The sequence below is a fragment of the Physcomitrium patens genome, chromosome 1 (genome assembly GCF_059467195.1).
Source record: "Physcomitrium patens ecotype Gransden chromosome 1, ASM5946719v1, whole genome shotgun sequence".
Lineage (NCBI taxonomy): Eukaryota > Viridiplantae > Streptophyta > Bryopsida > Funariales > Funariaceae > Physcomitrium > Physcomitrium patens.
The window spans coordinates 8,137,958-8,157,437 of record NC_143410.1 but is presented as its reverse complement, the minus strand read 5'-3'; the positions used below and the strand labels follow the sequence as shown (position 1 = coordinate 8,157,437).

The 19,480-nt window shown below is 35.3% G+C and overlaps 1 long non-coding RNA gene across 4 annotated transcripts; it reads left to right on the top strand.

The window, feature by feature from the left end:
- Positions 1 to 7,768: 7,768 nt before the first annotated feature.
- Positions 7,769 to 12,012, top strand: LOC141046252 (uncharacterized). 4 transcript variants are annotated; one of them, XR_012219032.2, is made up of 6 exons: positions 7,769 to 8,535; positions 9,309 to 9,380; positions 9,615 to 9,684; positions 9,901 to 10,328; positions 10,552 to 10,855; positions 11,373 to 12,012. It is a non-coding gene; the product is annotated as an uncharacterized LOC141046252 (long non-coding RNA). The 4 variants fall into 4 exon arrangements; XR_012219033.2 differs by lacking the exon at positions 11,373 to 12,012 and adding an exon at positions 11,091 to 11,363; XR_012219031.2 differs by lacking the exon at positions 11,373 to 12,012 and adding an exon at positions 10,951 to 11,363.
- The last annotated feature ends 7,468 nt before the right edge of the window (positions 12,013 to 19,480 follow it).

Below are 19,480 nucleotides of genomic sequence, written 5' to 3'. Positions count from 1 at the left end.
GGAAAAATAGAAGAGATAAATAAAGGTCCTCAAGATTCATCAGTTCATCGTATAGAAGTAGTCCAAGCTGTCCTTACAAGAAGTCAAAAAAAGAGGAAAGGACCAATTCAACATTTGGGTGATCCTAAAGTGAAGGACCAATTGGACCCAATTACGGGGCTATCCAATCCAGGTCTTGTTACTGGCCTCTTATCTATTATGAGACCTGACTTGGTTGGGCAACCCAATGAGGTTTCGATTATGGAGACTTCGGTTCCGTTTCAAGCTGTTCCGTTCTCTATGTAATTTTGAAAAATATCCTATCCATTGAAAGATCTTCTCGAGGGCACAAATTCTAAGGAAGCTTCAGCTACTATTCCAATTCTAAGTCGAGGACGGAAGAATATCTTACCTCTCGGAGTTAAATTCAACCCAAGAAAAAGAAAGAGGGCATTGGATATTACCTTATATATGGAATCCTATGACATTTTGAAGGATCTAGACACTATTCGACCTTCTATTTCTATGAAGTAACTTCTAACGATCGCACCAGAGTGTTATTTTACAATGAATTTATTGTTAATACGGCATAGGCAACGCAATAAGGAAGTTTGTGAAGTCAGTTTGAACCCTGACCTAGGTGCACCAATCATCGATGTTTCAATTGACGGTGTTATGATCTCAGGTCTTTAGGTGGATGGTGGTTCCATCGTCAATTTAATGAATGCTGATACAATGGATGCTTTAGATTTAAAAAACTTAGTACCCACAACATTGGTGTTAAGGATGGGAGATCATAGCCGAGTTAAACTAATAGATATTTTACGGAGTGTTCAAACTATAATTACCGGTATTGCATATGAAATTGACTACATCGTCTTTTGATTACAACATTCAACTTTATCGTATCTAATTTTATTAGGACGACCCTAGCTTAATCAAACAAAGGCCAAGAACGATTGGAGTTGGGGTACTTTGACAATTGGTAAGGGCAGAGATAAAATGGTATTACAAATGTACCCAGTACACTATCACGGGAAATCTCAATTGCCAGCATCTGAATTGACGTCGAACAATGAGCTTAGTATCGATGATGATGTAGTAGCACCAATTACGGAGGCATCCGTAGAAGCAGACCAACACCTTAGAATGGTGTACCAATGTGGCGGTCTGGGAGAGTACTTGATATACCTGACAGATTCAAAAATCTCTACTAAATTTAGTATTGATTGGATGACCAAGTATGATGTACACCATGTGAGTGTCCTAGATACAAGATTCAGTACTTCATACATGTCAAACTTACAGACTGATTTGAAATCTGCATGAGAGTTGAAACATAACATCGCCGTTGTACCTTTATGTCAAACTATCAACTTGGCAACCACAGCAGAGCCTTGGACAATTAAGGTATATGAAGGTATTAAGAAACAAGAGTTAACCTTCTAGACATAATTTTTTCATGCGTCATAAATCAGCTTTTACTTGGACTTATGTTGATCTAAAAGATATCCCTGTTGAAGTTTGTGAATATCGTATCATTTTAGAGGAGAACACTAAACCGATATGGTAGAAGCAACATGACATTAATCTTAAATATTCTCTCATGGTGAAGGAGGAATTAGATAAGCTTCTTACAGTTGGTTTTATTTATCCGATACCGAATAGTGAGTAGGTGTCTCCAATCGTGATGGTGCCGAAAAAGAACGGAAAAATCCAAATTTCTCAGGATTTCTGAAAACTTAATGTGGCCACCAAGAAAGATTACTTCCCATTACCTTCGATGGACAGTATGGGTAACATGTTGTCATTATCACCACGTAGTAAAAGAATAGGAGTGGGGCACCAGTTAAAGTCATTCTATGGTGTTGTTTTGGGTTGGCTGGAGTGCCATTTTCTTATATTTTTTGTGTTTTTAAGAGTAGTAGTTCCAGTTAAGAGTTAATAGTAAGGAGCTGATTACAAGTATCGATTGAAGATGTTCCAGAATGGATGAGTCAGCAATAGCAACAATTAGAACTTCGGGTTGTTCAAATCTTAAAATTTGAAGCAACAATTTTCTAAAAAAGATTATGTATATTTGCAACATGAAGTAATTACAATACTTGATTTTAAAATAAGGCACATAATTCTACATATAAAGAGTATGTTGCCTCATAATATTTTGCTCTTAGAAGACAAGAATAGAAAAAAGTGTTAGGTACATTCAAAGAATTGTATTCTTTGTCATCTTCCTATTGATGATTTTATATATACTGAATTGGTAGTTGTATCAATTGGTCTTTCTTATTTTATATGTGGTAAGAAAAAAGAGGCTACTACAATGCTTTTGTGTGAACAATATCAATGTAGGTGGCATATAGCATATTTGACACTACCTCTTTCAATTCTTCTATAAGAAGATTAGATTTGTCTTCATTGTAAGAATTCTTTTAGTCACGCTTCATCTTTTGATAAAGATTGAAGATTTCTTCTATTGTGTATATCAGAGACTTTGATGGTCTAACTACTACAATAATAATTTAGAAGAGTACAATTTGGCAATAACATCATTGTGGCATTTATCTTTAATAATGTGTGTTTTGTGATTTTAATTGACTAGAAAGACTTCTAATCAACTAAAGCAGGTACTTGAGAGTGTGTTAGGTTTGTATTTGTATTTAGTTTAAATTATATTCTTTATAATTGGTTTTTAATACTCAATGTGTTGTGTATAACAATCTTTGTTTATATAATAGTTATCATGTGATATAGCATGAAATACCAAATCTTATCAAATGTATGTAATTTAATTTGATTAGTGGTTTTTTATCCATTGATAGTTTTTTGTCAGTTGATTTGATTCATGTCAATTAAGATTTGAATACTTAAGTAAAGAAAAATCCTTAACTTGACATTCTTATTAAGTCAAGTCTTATAAGTGATTTTGAAAGTGAAAGAATCTATTGCAAGAATTTTCTTGGCTATGGTAGTTAGGAGATTTAATAAAGTTTTAAGGTTTTTCTTATTTACACACTTACATTCTTGGATTCCTCCTTTTTAATGTAAGAGATAGCTTGATTTAGTTTGATATAGATTTCTAATCTTTCCTTAAAAGTATATTAGGTGTACATTTATATTTGGTTTAAATTACTTACTTTATGATTAATTTGTAGTACTCAATATATTGTATGTAATAATTTTTGTTTATATAATATCCTTCTATTCTAAGATAAATTGAAATTATTTCCAAAAGTCAATACATTACTTAAAAATGTATATGATACCACTAACCAATTAATATATGATCAAGTTCTAATACTTGAGTATCTTGATTATGAAAGAGATAATATTTTAGATATTTCTCTATTGATACTATCTTCTGTTTAAAAAAAAATTCTTACAGTCACATTCCAATTAATACTACCAAACTTACTTGAACAATAAAAATATCCTACTAGAAATGAAAAATCAAACAATAAATGTAGTGATAGTTATATGCTTGTAATAAAATCAAATCTTAAGCCTAAGAATTATGGTATAGCAATTGAGTATAGCAAATTTTAAGAGGCAATCAAATAAGTAGAATCTATATTAAAAATATATATATAAATTAATAGACTTATTTAAGAAAAAAAATTAATATTAGTAAAATAAATCTTTGATGCAAAATCAAGCTCTAGTTGAAACATCAAAAAAAGTTAAAAGTTAGAGATATTACTTGGTAATACAAATAAGAAGAGATCATTGACTTCTATGAAACTCCTGCATCCATAGTTAGATAGTCAACGCTTAGAAGTATCATTGCAATAGTAGATAAAAAAAGATAAAAATTACAATATTTAGATATAAAGATGATATTTTTGAATGGAACTTAAAGATAAAGTCTATAAAATATTATGACTAAGATTTGAAGAAAAACAAAGTTAAAGAAAGGTGTGTAAATTAAAACAAGCCTTGTATGGCCTATAGCAAGTTTTTAAAGCCTATTATGGTAGAATAGAAAATTATTTATAAGTCTAAAGTCTTTAAAAAAGTGATGAAGATTCTAATATATACTTTATTATACAAATGGAAAGTACACCATAATATTGATATATGTAAATGATATTATTATTACAAGTAATAATACAATCTACATTCAAAAATTCAAAGAAAAACCAATAAGTATCTTTGACATAACAAATCTTGAAGATATGAGATTGTACTTGGGATTTGTACTACAATATACCAACAAAGGCATTTACTTCTACTAAAAATGTTCTATTTAAATTCTATTAAATAAATTTGAATTAATTCATTGTAAACCATCATTAATATTCATGAATTCAAAGACTAAGTTTCAATGCAAAATATTGATACTTATAGTTGATTTTTAACTTTATCAAAGTCTTATTAAGAAATACTCAATGCAACAATTAATAAATGAAACATGTAATTGATAGTTGGTAGAGTATTACGATGTATAAATAATCTTCAATTTAGACACTTGATAGCTGTAAAGAAAATTCTAAGATATTTCAAAATATAATAGACTATAATATTATATAACATGTTTTCTTGCTTGAGAATGTACCAAGCACTTGATTGTGGAAGGTAAATTAAAAATTGCAACAAAAATGATTCCAACAACTCTATTAAAATTCTAAATAAATCTCCATTAAATTTTAGCAAATTTAATGAAATCTTAATCAATTCTTAAAAAAATCTTAAAGAATTTTTTAAAAAATAATAAATAAATAATAAATAAATATTAAAAAATATATTAAAAATATAAATATTAAAGAAATAATAAAAGAACCTCAAGTAAATTATGAATAAATCCTAATCAAATTCAAATATAGTTCTAAAAAAATCCTAATAAAATCCTTAAAAAATTCTAAATATATCTTAATCAAATTTTTATAGTAATTTTAAAATTTTAATAATTATTAATTTAATTTTTTATTTGTATTAGAATTCTTTTTATATTTTAATATTCAAGCAAAAAATAAGAATATATAAAATTTGAAAAAAATTGAACTTATCAATTTAAAAAAAAAAAAAAAACTCCTAATATTCTCATATTTTGGCCATGTTTCTTTTTTAATCTAGATGTTGATCTTTTTATGTCAATTAATCTTTATTAAATTTTTTAATTTCTCTAAAAATATAAAAAAGTATAGAAAATCAAGCCCAATATGTTCTTATAAAATTTTGCTTCAAGTAAACTAACAAATTTATCAAAATTACAAAAAATGTCATTAATCCTAAAATTCAAATATTCAAGACTTTAATTCAATAAAATTTCTATATCCTTCAATCTAATTATTTGATTGGTCTCAAATTTATAGAATACATTTAAAATAAGCACATTTTCAAAATTTTACTTATACATTTGTTACTATACTCACAAATTCTTCATATGTATAAGACTCTTTTTATTTCTCAAAATCCAGAAGCATTGAAAATATCTCTCACTTTGAAAAGCTCTCAAAAACTAAATATCCATCCAAATCACTTAAAATCCATATAAAAAAATAAATTTCTTTAAATCCTCTTTTTAACCTTGCTCCTTAATTAGAAAAATAACCTTGGAATTATTGTAGGTGTATGGTTTGGTGACTTGAGGTGTGACTTCGATCTTTATTTATAATCAATTTTTACCAAGAATTATTTTTTAGTTTCTTAAGATAATTTTTTTTATATATATCAATTTTATTTTAAAAATGAATACATCTTTTTTTTTTCTAAATTACTTTGTTTTGCCTTATTAATGGCTATACAAAGTAAAAAGATGCCTTTTTATAAAAAATACCATTAATAATAAATATTTTTACTATCTCTTTATCTTTTACTTATATTTTTTTATTATATTTTTTAATTAGACTTTCTTATAATATATATATATATATATATATATATATATATATTTTTTTTTTTTTGTTTTTTTTACCATATAGTCATATTACAACATAATAACATGATGTTTTATTCTACCTAAGATGAGGGAGGTTTGCTCATCTTTGAGAATGCAAATTAGGCTAAAGATATTGACTCACATAAATCTATGTTAGAAATTGTGTACAAATTGGAATTAATTCTAATAGCCTAGTGAAGTAAGCTTTGATCATTATATACACTTTTCTCTATGGAAGTTGACTATTTTATTCTCTTTCAAGCTGCCAACAACATCACATACATTTACAAATAGCTCAAGGAATTGCATCTACATGAAAAAGTCTCCAAACCATTATTGTGTAAAAATATGAGTAGCATTAGGTCAATTCAAAATCCTGTTATGTACCAAAGAATTTAATACATTGAGGTAGATCACCAATACATCAATGACAAGTGTCAAGTCAATACAATTGAAGTAAGTTATATTTCTACTTATTTACAGAAAATTAATATGTTTACAAAAGCCTTAAGCCTTATTGATTTTTTTAAAAGTAGAGATTCATCCATGCTAAAGAAATTAACAATATAGATGCACAAATAAAACTTAATTATAGAAGAAACCTGAATTAACCTGACTTAACTTTTGAATTTCAGAAAGTCTTCTATTTTATTTCAAACTCTAATTTTTTTATACTTTGCACCTTTGTAATCCATACCTCTTTTCTATCATCCAAGGTATAAAATATTTTATACCCTACAGTCTTGTAACTCTTAGGTGGTGTAAAAATTCATGCCTAATTAATACTTGACTAAATGTGCTTCTAATGATATTCCTAACTCTAAAAATCTTCTCAATTGTACTACCTAAAGAGAGACTACTTCAATTGATGCATCTTTGTCATCACTTTCATGTTTAAACCTACACACAATGTATGAAAAAGTTTATAATAAAGTATTTAATTTAATACACAACTATATTTTTTTGTATCTTTTATATATTAAATAATAAAAATAAAATTCTATTCAAAAAATAAATAGAAGAAATTTAATATGCATAGAGACTCTTTTCATAAAATATAATTCAAAATTTTTATTTTAATAATTTTGGTTTTATATGTCTTTATTAAAAAAATATTATTATCAAACATTGGAAACATATACATTATTCAAAAATAAATGTAAATATAAATATGGATTTAAAGATAATAGAATATAAAAGACACAAATGCACACACGCATGTATGTGTATATATATATATATTTAAAGAAGTTTCTTTTTAAGTTTTGATGTTGTATACAGTGATGATTGTGTTTTGACACTATCCAGTGTCTCCATGGCCTCTCTTATCTGACTTCCCAAACCATGATCTGATGCAGAGCTAAGTCGTTCCCACTTGCTGTCATCTCTTATTGTCGAAAGTTACCAAGGTTACTAATGCTTGATTTTACAAGTATTATCAGATAAATCCTTTTTTTTCTTATTCCTGCTGGCACTGCAAACTGTGTAATTTACAAGTACCAAGGTTTGCACTAATTAACAATCCTAAGATAAATAGCATTCTCTGGTTCCATTACGATGAGATGAAGTGTGAGGAGATCAAGATGAGTAAGGAAAACACTTCTCTTGGTCTACGCAGTCGCGACACTCACATACTCGCCAATGAGCCCTCGTAGTCTTCTTCTGTAATCCTGGCAGCTTCTGCCAAGATGAATGAATACAAAATAGGCACATGAAGAACTCTTGGTTAAATTCCACAAACGGACGAGATGTTGGTAAAGGATTGCTTACCTATCATGGTTGCTAAGCTATCACAACTATTTCAGAAACAGCAGAAGTAGAGACAACTGGCACTTGTGAAATCGTATCTTGGTAATTGTAGGCGCCGTGTTTCCACGGGGCCTAGAGGAGCTTGTGCAAGACCATCCAAATACTTACATTGCACTTACCTGCTCTTCACACAAGTTTTCCCGACGTTTCTTCATTGTAGGGAGATAGCAATATAAGTTCTTCTTGAATTCTCACATCTGAATTCCAGAAGAGAGATTAGATTCATATGAAGCACTGACAAGGTCCAACTCAATGTTTTTTTCGGGGGTGTCATTTTAGGAGATTGTTGTCGTAACTGTGGAGTGGGGAATAGGTTTAATTTAGAATGAGGGTTGGTGTATGGGCTGGTTCTGGTAGTGGCTCTGTCAAGAAGAGCAAAGACCGCTTCCTGTCTCCCAAGTGCCTTACTTTTCCACTCAATCTGTGTGCCTGTTTCATGCCGTGTTTTATCGTGTTGTGAATTACCATTTCTGCATCTACAGCTGCAGCGTCGTTTTCGCGCATAGTTACATTAGCACAGAGCTTTCAATTGAAGATTAAGAGGTGGTCTCCTTGGAGATTGCAGCATGGATGATGATGGTTTATGGAGTCAATAATTATGAGGGAATTTGAGTCTCATGAGCTTGTGTTCGTTCAGCTCATTGGAGCTGGGGAGATCAGCAGTGAAGACCTGGAGGATGATTCCAGGGATTTAAGCCTCAGCTGTTTAGTCCTCCACAGCTGCTGAGGTTGGGTCGCAAGTCGTGGGAGAGTGCATTGTGGTGTTGTGATGCGTGGAGCGATGGCGGCCTATTTGGGATGGTTGACGTTGCTGCTGTTAGTGGTGTGTTCGGTGTCAGTGGTTGCCCCGAGTACTCGCCCAAGTGATGGTAAATTCTCATGGCATGTTGGGTTGTTGCGAGGGCGTGGAATGTGTGATTTGCAAGTGGAATAGAGATTAGAGACGTTCTCAAACCACGGAGCATAGAGACGTTCTGAACGTCCTATTTCTGCAAGTTTCTTTAGATTCCGGAGGTTGCAGACTCAGGTCTTTCAGATGCGCGCGTTGCAAGTTCGTGTGCAGCGTTTACAGGTCGCGCGCTGATATTCTTACCCACAGGAGTTTTCTTCATTGACACGTAGTTTTCACATATAATGTAATGTAGCCTCCACGCCATTTGCGAACGAGCAGGATTTTCACCTAGATATATTCTGCAGACCTGAACATATTGGTGAAATAGTAATTAGTAAATTCCTTGGAAGAAATCCTCAGAAGGGAGATTAATTCAAGATTTTTGAGGAATTGGACCTCTTGACCTTAACGGCGGATGGAAATGACTTAAAAAATATTTCGTTTTACAAATGACTTTGAATTGATTTGTTGACGATAAGTAACGGAATCTTTACAGTCAAGATCTGACAATGCTCCTTCTATAATCATGTTCTGAAACCTCCAAAAATTCAGCAATCGAATCCCGTTTGAGAAGTTATAATTCTTGTGATAGTATTGCGGCAGATGCATGGATGATTTCATTCACCTTGGAGCTGATTTGAATGGTTGACAGTCTACGCATTACAAGGATTGCTTCGAGAGTGGCAAGGATATACAATCCTTTCAATTTTCAGTCAATTAAATTGAAGATATTGTGAGGGCATGTTTCAGGGACTTGAGCAATCCAGGGGTAGTTGGCAGCATTCCTGCTGAGATTGGAGACCTCCACAATTTTAGACACCTGTAAGTTCTAACTTCCTACTGTTTAGTCAAGTGTTGAAGACTGTGTTGCGTATTTGATTTTATTGCGTCGGAGATGTTAAGCTTGTTGCTTCGTACTCCATTTTTACATGAATTCACGGAGATAGTTTTTGATTATTTGATTATTGTTTTAGTCTTTCTCACCATAATTGGTTCTGTTTGCTTGAAAGGCGTCATGCCTGTTCTGATCAGGTTTACCGCATTTGAACCATGCAGAAATTTATCTGATAATCCAATGATAACTGGCGCCATTCCCGAGGGAATCGTCAACCTTCGTCAACTTCTTGTAAGCAAAGTATCTAAAGCTTTCCAACTTTCTGTACCCTATTTGCGATCACTACGCAAAAGGTGTACGCACATATGATTCAGGTCAATAACTTAGTAAGCTGATACCGGGTGCTGACACTACGGGTTTAAATTTGAGTTTACAGATCTCTCCACAGGGTGAACTGTCGTGAAAACTTACTGGTACCCATCTCATTTGTAGGTTTGAGTTGTTCAGGAATCTATCAGGATGCGGCTTGACAGGCGTGATCCCGCAATTTTTTAGCAGCTCCAGCAAATTGAAATTTTTGTGAGCAGGTCATTCTGTCTTCACAATGTAGAACATGAAGAAGTGGTGTACAGTTGGTGACTTCCTAGTCCTCTACAAGTTAATCTATTGAAAGACCAGTTCATTTAATTGTAGTAATGTGACTATTCTACTGAGGTGCGGTTTGCTCCATTTATTATCTTGGCGAGAATTCTCAGAAGTGTTACGATTAAATTGTAGGGGAGCTGTTCTTACTGGTGATCCAGAGCCTTGTCCAATAATCCCACATTAAATTCAACCAAAGAACCTCTATATTTCAACAAATTATCCAACGGTGCTCCTCTACAGCAGAGATCGGCCTTCAGCAGCAGGAGGCTTCGTCACTATAGGACAAACAGGTGCGAACCCGCACTTGTAATGCGTAGATTTTAGACTTTCAATGGATCAAGCATCATATGAGCTCTTTATCAATTTGAATGTAAGCCATGGGATAAATTCTTTGGTAAGGTTGCTTGTTTCTGACGAAATGTCGAGGCCGATGTACCATTGTTGTGTTAACAGTGAGCAAACTGTAGCTGTGTAATCCTTGTATTAACAGGCATGATGCAATACTTGTTTCAGTTCCTCCGACCCTACCTACTGGCGCTGCTCCCAGTGTTATTCCTGGAGCTTCTCCACCTCCTTTAGCTCCACCTCCTTTCTCTCCACCTACACCCGGTATGCAGTCCATCACTTTTTCCTCACCCATTAATCAGCCTGAATTTCCGCTGGGTGTGGCTGCAATTGATGACGATTCTCCAAGAACATAGCCAGGTCATCTCATCAACAAGGAAACATTTCACCCTTGAAGGAAACTCGTGTCCAAGGGAACAACGCTGGCCTACAGAAGCCTGATGGATGCTGAGGGGATCATGTGTCAATTCAGGTAATGCACTCACTTTGCATCCTTAGCATGATCCTCTTTCCACTGCTTATGAGGAAAATAGTCTTCGCGTTAACTTCCTGGATTACCTTTTTCAGATTGCAAGACTACATTGAATGTGGAAGCATTATTGAAGTGACTTCTAGATAGAATTGTTGAAGTGATTGATTCCTCATGAGCTCCAGCTTTCTAGTCACGAATACGTACATAGAACTCACATGTACAAACCTTACAACAGGGTGAGTTATCAGTAGCCAGTTGGCTGGCTTTATGTGCCTAAGGAATTATTTAACCATCCACCGCACTTGAATGGAACTGAATCACTGGTATTGAGGAATTTCATGATGTTTGCTCCAGCAGTTTGTGCAGTTGTCCGGAGAGTCTGTTGTGGAATTGCAATGGAACCACATGTTTCGGTGGAGCAGCAGCACGATGTGCTTGATGTACTACCTGGTATCATTGCTTCCGTAATCGAGTATCAAGTATAGCTTGCCCTAATAGCCTTCAAAACCGTTTGCAGAATCAGCAACAATACCCGTGTCTAGTTTTCCAATCTTAAGATGCGCATGGTGTCATTCAACTCAATTGGTGTTGTGCCGCGGCGAAACAAGCTTCGGCTCACGGTCAATTGACTCATAATTGACGCTGCTCTTCGGTTGGCGTTGTTTGAACCGATGTCACACAGTTCCTGCATCGATTTACCAATTCATTGATTGAACTCATGTCTTTGGGCAGATGTTGTGGGTACAAGCAAACATGCACAAATTGCTTGTTTCCTGCATAATGCACAAACCCATGTGCAGTATTCTTGGGGAAGAGTATTTTTCACCTCTTGCACTTGTGGATATAAAATCACCAGAAAAGCAGAACAAAAATGAATAAGAAAATGACATGGAATCTTGCTCAGCATCTCATCATCAATCAATTATTCATTCGTGGAATGCTAAAAAGTTCATGGAATAAATATGGCAACCGTTTCAATGGAAAACATAATAATGTAGCACAGGATGTTCTCTTGATCAACAATGGAGATGTTTGCTTCAAAGCACAATCCCTCTTTTGTGCATATTTTGTAAGTCTTCATTGGATATTACTAGTAGTAGGTCATGGTTCAAATCATGAGTAGGTGCATTGCAACACTGAAGGTCCTCAAGATGTCTTTATACTTTAGAGAGAAGGTGAGGCTACAACTTTTTCAATTTGTGATTGGTTGAAATCAAAAAGTCTCATTTGATTGGCTTTACACTAAAAAATCAACCAAAAGTTATAAGAGAAAAAGATGATATAATACTTTTTCCTTGTTTGGCATTAAAGTTTTTCTTCATAGAATTTGTAACAAGCCCACATTAAGGAAATTGTTATTACACAAACTTTAGAAGTTAAATTTAAAACTCATAAAAATATCTAATATATATATATATATATATATATGTTTTTGCTAAAAATGGCTAGAACCAAGATATAAGTGGATATTTTAAAAGCATAATTTTAAAAATGGTCTATTCTTGGTATCTTTTTGCTTCATAATAATTTCAAAGAAGATTTTTTCTTCATCATATGAAGGGATCATTGATAAGCTTTGGTCTAATGACTTTCCAAAATATACTTCCAAATACAAAATCTCCTTAAGATTGAATCCTATTGTAGTGTTAGGGACATATTCCTTAGAACTTTCTAGAGAGAAGTTTCTAGAACCTTCTAGAAAACAAGCCTCTGGAACCTTCTAGAAGAGAAGCCTCTGGAACCTTTTAGAAAGAAGTTTCTAGAAGCTTCTAGAAAGGAAGTCTCTGGAACCTTCTAGAAGAGAAGTTTCTAGAATCTTCTAGAAAAGAAGCCTCTGGAACCTTCTAGAAGCTTCCTAGTTAATAGAAGTAGCTCGAGAAGCTTCCTAAGTAGGAGTATATATAGGGATCGAGGCTGAAGAGTTCTTCAGTCTCGACAACACATCTCTTGGAGTTCTAGCTCACCTTTCTGGTGTTGTTTTTGTATTCATCTGTTTAATCTAGTTCTGCCACTTCTTCTTGAACTTCTTGTTAGATTTCAAGTCTGTATTTTGTGTCCGTGACAGTTTGTCGAGACTCCACTAACTTGAGATATCAGAGCTAGTTCTTTCTTAGTAGAGTGTGGATTACCCCTCTATTTGAAGGTATACTAGCATTTTTTAGACGTTGCGGATTACCCTCCTCTAAACTGATACTTCTTCTGTTACAATATTGGAGTCTTATTCTTCTTGGAGAGAGTGGATTACCCCTCTTCTTGAAATTCTTAAGGCGTTTTATAGGTTGTGGATTACCCTCCTATAAACCAATATTGCCTCTTATAGGGTCATTTTTGTCCTTCTTTTAGAATGGCCAGAGGTCAAGACATTAGTATGACAAAAAGTTTAGAATCTAAGTTAGATGCTATTATGAATGCCCTCGCTATGTTATCACAAAGAACTGCAGAGATTGAAGGAGTGGTGGCAAGGCTTCATAATGATGGAGTATCTGGGATAGCACAATCTAAACTACACCAGTCTCAAATTTCGGCACTTGGAGAAACAACTTTACCTCAGGTTCGATAAGAACCACTGGTTCTACAACATAAGGAGCCTCGAGTTAGCCTTCCAGATAAGTTTGATGGAACATGTTTCAAGTTTTGAGGATTCGTCAATCAAATCAGGTTGATAACAGTTTTACAGCCCGAACGATATGCAACGGAGGAGTCATGTGTTGGGCTTGTTGGAACCTTACTTACGGGACAAGCTCTATCATGGTTTGCTCCTTTGTTTGAGAAACGATCATCCATATTAAACAACTTCGAAACCTTTTTGGAAGCATTTGTGGAAGCATTTGGTGAACACGATAAGGTTCGATGGGCTACAACAAAGATCCGGTTGCTACGACAAGGGATGCGTTCTACATCAGTCTATGCTTCGGATTTCAGGCAATTAGTATGCGACATCAATTGGGATGAAGAAGCGTTGATGAGTCAATTCTATTGGGGTTTAAGAGATGATGTGAAGGATTTGCTGTTAACTCTTCCTGATCCACGAACGCTCAATGAAGCCATTAGCCAAGCTGTGAAGTGCGATAATCGCCTATTCCAACGTCGCCAAGACCAACGCTCAAGACAACATACAATTTGCCATGCTCCAACTATGTCGGCAAGCGGTGTGAATTTGCATTCAGAGGTGGAAGACATGTAAATTGATGCGGTACGTATCAAATCTCTTACTATAGAAGAAAAAAAGCGACGTATGGAGGAAAATTTATGCTTGTATTGCGGTGGAGAAGGCCACAAAGTCGAAAACTGCCCCAAAAAGCAAAATCGAGGCATAGTCAAGACTAGGGGAGTATTTGTTTAGGAAAACGAGGATGCCCAGCCATAGTAAGAACCGTGCGGCTCGACAATGAAATATCCCAACAACAATCAGGTTCCTTTCTTTCTGCCCAACCTGCACTTTGTTTTACAATCCCTCTGTTTATCGGCCCTCAAAAACTGAGAACCTTAGCACTACTAGACTCAAGAGCATCTGCTTGTTTTTTAGACGAAGAATTTGCAAAGCGTCATAAGATCCCTTTAGTACAAAAATCAAAACCTGTTCATGTTGAGGTCATAGATGGGCGACCTTTATTGTCTGGTAGTATCACCCATGAATCAAAACCTATAGAAGTAACGTTTAAAGACCATAGTAGTCATATTATTTTTAATATTATTAGAACCCCATCAAATCCTATTATTCTTGGTCTTTCTTGGTTGGAAAAACATAATCCATTGATAGATTGGAGGTTGCAGAAGATGACTTTTCCCACAAAACCACCCAAGAAAAAACCTAGTAAAAAACCTCGAAAAAAGAAATCTTTATTCATTGAAGCAAGAGCGTTTATAAGATCATCTAAGGTAGGCACTCCATTTGTCATTTATGCGGCTCCAAATACCGAGGAGAAGATCTCAACAGCAAGTATACCGGAGCAATATAAAGATTTTGAAGACGTGTTTCAAAAGAAGAACGCCGACATACTACCGGAACACCGACCATATGATTGTGCCATAGACTTGGAAGAAGGAGTACAACCACCTTTTGGCCCAATCTACAATCTATCGCAAACGGAGTTGGCAGAGTTACGAAAGTACATCGACGAGAATCTAGCAAAGAACTTCATTCGTCATTCAAAATCGTCAGCTGGAGCACCCATCTTATTTGTGAAGAAGAAAGATGGATCATTACGGATGTGTGTGGACTATCGAGGCCTCAACAAGGTAACAAAGAAAAATCGTTACCCATTACCCTTGATTTCTAGTCTCTTAGAACAACTTGGACGTGCGAAGATCTTTACAAAAATTGATCTAAGGGGAGCTTATAATCTCGTACGAATCAAGGAAGGAGATGAGTGGAAGACAGCATTCCGTGCAAGGTATGGTCATTTCGAATATAATGTCATGCCTTTTGGTCTTACCAAGGCTCTAGCGGTTTTCCAACATATGATGAATGACATCTTTCGAGAACACCTCGACGATTTTGTTGTCATCTACTTGGACGGTATTCTAATATTCTCTAAAAACGAGGAAGAGCATGAGGAGCATGTTCGTTTGGTCTTGGAGAAACTACGCAAGCGAGGACTATATGCCAAATTAGAAAAGTGTTTATTTCACCAGACGGAGATGGAATTTTTGGGGTTCATTACGACTACAGAAGGTTTGAAGATGGACCCCAAGAAAGTAGAAGCAATCATGTCTTGAGAGGTTCCGAAGACGGTTAGAGACGTACAATGCTTTCTTGGTTTTGCTAACTTCTATCGGATCTTCATCAAGAATTATTCTCAAGTTGCTGCTCCTCTCACTCGATTAACATGCAAGGATAAGTTGGAATGGGGACCTTTGGCGGAGAAGGCGTTTCAAGATTTGAAGACAGCATTTACTACAGCTCCAATTTTGGTACATCCAGACTTTACAAAGGCCTTCTATTTAGAAACTGATGCTTCAAATTTTGCTTTGGGAGCTGTACTTTTGCAAATGAGTGAAGATAAGAAGCTCCATCCAGTTGCATTCTATTCTCGGAAGTTCTCTGCTGCTGAAATCAATTATGAGATCCACGATAAGGAACTTCTTGCTATAGTGGATTCTTTCGAAGAATGGCATCACTTTCTTGAAGGAGCTGCACATCCAGTAACCGTATATACGCATCAGAAGAATTTGGAGTATTTCATCACGGCTCGAGTTTTAAATCGGCGTCAAGCTCGGTGGAATATGTCGCTATCTAGATTCGATTTTGGTATCACTTATCGACCTAGAAGGCAGCAAGGACTATCCGATGCTTTATCAAGGAGATCGTATCTTGCACCAAAGGCTGGAGAAGCAGTGTTTGATCAACAATATACAACGTTATTGAAGCCAGAGAGATTTCAACTTTGTGCTACTATTGTATCATTTGATGCTGACTTCCTAAACCAGGTACGTGCTATGATCATTAAAGATTCAGTAGCCATTGATATCAAGCAACGTACCAATGACGAAAAGTTCAAGGTGGAGGGAGATCTTTTATACTTTGAAGAGCGATTGTACATTCCAAAAGGACTAGCACGACTCCGAGTTCTTCAATCTCGCCATGATTTTCCAGCTGCGGGATATTTTGGATTCAACAAGACCTTGGAGCTTATTTCCCGAGATTTTTAGTGGCCCCAAATGTGGAAGGATGTGAAAGATTTTGTCCTCTCTTGTGACATCTGTTCAAGATCTAAGAATCCTCGGCATCGCCCTTATGGACTTCTACAGCCATTGCCAATTCCACGTCGACCATGGTCTTCAATTTCTATGGACTTCATCACGGACTTGCCATCATCAAACTCATTTGACAACATCTTTGTCGTGGTAGATCGGCTTACGAAGATGGCACACTTTGTTCCTTGTAAGAAGACATTGTCCAATGAAGTCACAACAAGACTCTTTCTCGATAATGTGTATCGATATCATGGACTACCAGATGATATCATATCAGATCGAGGTACCCAATTCATGTCAAAGTTTTAGAGATCTCTCTTTGGGATATTGAAGGTGGATATCAAGCTTTCTTCAGCTTTTCATCTTCAAACTGATGGCCAAACGGAACGGGTGAACCAAGTCTTGAAGCAGTACTTACGATGCAGCATCAACTATCAGCAAGACGATTGGACTGCATATCTACCGCTAGTCGAGTTTGCATATAACAACACCCTCCATGCGTCGACTCAACAAACACCATTCTTTTCCAACTATGGGTATCATCCGAAGCTTGATTTGTTGAATCCTTCAACAAATAACAATCCAGCAGCTGAAGGATTTGCGAAGCAACTATCAGAGCTTCAAACTATGTTGAAGCTTCAATTACAATCCGCTCAAGAATCCTATAAGACGTCTGTAGATAGATTTTGGAATCCAGCACCTACTTTCAAAGTTGGAGACAAAGCCTGGCTTCTTCGACAAAATATCAAGACCAAGCGACCATGTGATAAGTTGGACTATCGTAGATTGGGACCATTTATCATCCAGAAGCAAATTAATCCAGTGGCATACTGGCTGGAGTTACCGGCTTCTATGAAGGTACATCTAGTCTTTCATGTTTCTCTGTTGGAACCTTATGAAAGTCATCTTTTCGTGGAAGAGTGCAATGTCCGCCATCTAGTATTGAAATTGAGAACCACGAAGAATACAAGGTTGAAAAGGTATTGGATTCACGGCGAAGGTGGGGAAAGTTAGAATATCTTGTTCATTGATGCGGCTATGACATTAATGAGCGAACGTGGGAGCCAGCTGAAAATCTTGCGAATGCGCCACAAAAGATACAGGAGTTTCATCAACGACATCCCGATAAACCTAAATCAATTCGATGATAGCTTCTTTCTGAAGCTTGTTCTCCCAACAATATAAGAAAAGGGGAGAGCACCAACAAAATTCATAGTTGATGTAGTTATTTTCTCCAAGATAGATCGTAGTTTGGTCTTTTGATATGGATAGCCAAGAGATAGATACTATGCCAGTCAGAGTATCGCAACCGAGTAGCTCACGAAGGCGACCCTGAGATGAAGAACTACATGTACCACGACGACAACGGAGGATACCGAGTAACCGATCACTGGTGATCGTATTTGAGATCGAGCCTGCTTACGATGGTCAACCAGAAGGCATGTTTGCAGGACAATTTCACAATGAGGACACGGAAGTTCATGCTTGGTCAGAAGTCGAAGGCGTGGGCCACTATCGTTGGCTTCAAGGGTCGATGAACCACTTACCTTGTGAACAACAGTTGGAGTTCATAGCAGAAGTTATGCGACAGATCTTCATTTTCTTGCGTTGGTACTGATCAACAACATTGCTTCTCAGAGACCTCGAAGCTAAAGGAGGAGGTGATATTAGGGACATATTCCTTAGAACTTTCTAGAGAGAAGTTTCTAGAACCTTCTAGAAAACAAGCCTTTGGAACCTTCTAGAAGAGAAGCCTCTGGAATCTTTTAGAGAGAAGTTTCTAGAAGCTTCTAGAAAGGAAGTCTCTGGAACCTTCTAGAAGAGAAGTTTCTAGAAGCTTTTAGAAAGAAATCTCCTGGAACTTTCTAGAAGCTTCCTAGTTAATAGAAGTAGCTCGAGAAGTTTCCTAAGTAGGAGTATATATAGGGATCGAGGCTGAAGAGTTCTTCAGTCTCGACAACACATCTCTTGGAGTTCTAGCTCATCTTTCTGGTATTGTTCTTGTATTCATCTGTTTAATCTAGTTCTGTCACTTCTTCTTGAACTTCTTGTTAGATTTCAAGTCTGTATTTTGTGTCCGTGACATGTAGATATTTATTGCTTTGTATAATTTCTATTAAAATATGTGGAAACTTTAAGTTTATTTATTTATTTTAAAAGACATATATTAACCTATATGAAAGGATTTTTAATTATAAATAAAAATCAATATTTCAATAAGTTAATTTTTTGAAGTTTAAATTTTAAAAAATATATCTTATTGTTACTTTTTATTTATGTAATAACAAAAATAATAATAAATTATTTGAAATAAATCAAACTTGAATAATAAGTTATTTTTGGACCGACCTAAGTCCATGAATAAGATAAATATCTAACATGGATATTCATCCAAAGGACACCCTATGTTGGTACAAGATCACAACTCGTCTTTGTCTCACCCTTGGAAAACTTTTAATTTTGAAATTTTAATTACTTCATTTCCTAAAACTCATTGTTAAAATTTTTCTAATTTTTATTCGCTTCCTGTAATGATTTAAATTGTTGTTGAACAATGTGGGTATTGTCAAGTTTTATAGTGTTTGTTTCTTGTGACATTCTTGAAGACAATTATCTTGTCATATGGTAAAAAGTTACATTAATGTAATTTAATCTAAAACTTACGATACAAGCACGTAATCTTTATCCTCATCAGCAATAGCCGTCCATGAGGACGTGGAAACAACGGACGAACGGTGGCGCGTCGTCGAGGATGACGACTCAACGAAGCTCCGTCGAGATCTGGACGGGGCTGCAATCCCCTATCCATTGATCCAGTATCAGAAGCGCAGGATCGACAAAGCGGGGCCGCGCGTTGAATTCATACCAATCGATGACTGGGTCGGCTTATTTGGAGCAGCAGCCTTCAATCCTTTCAGAACAATCCGC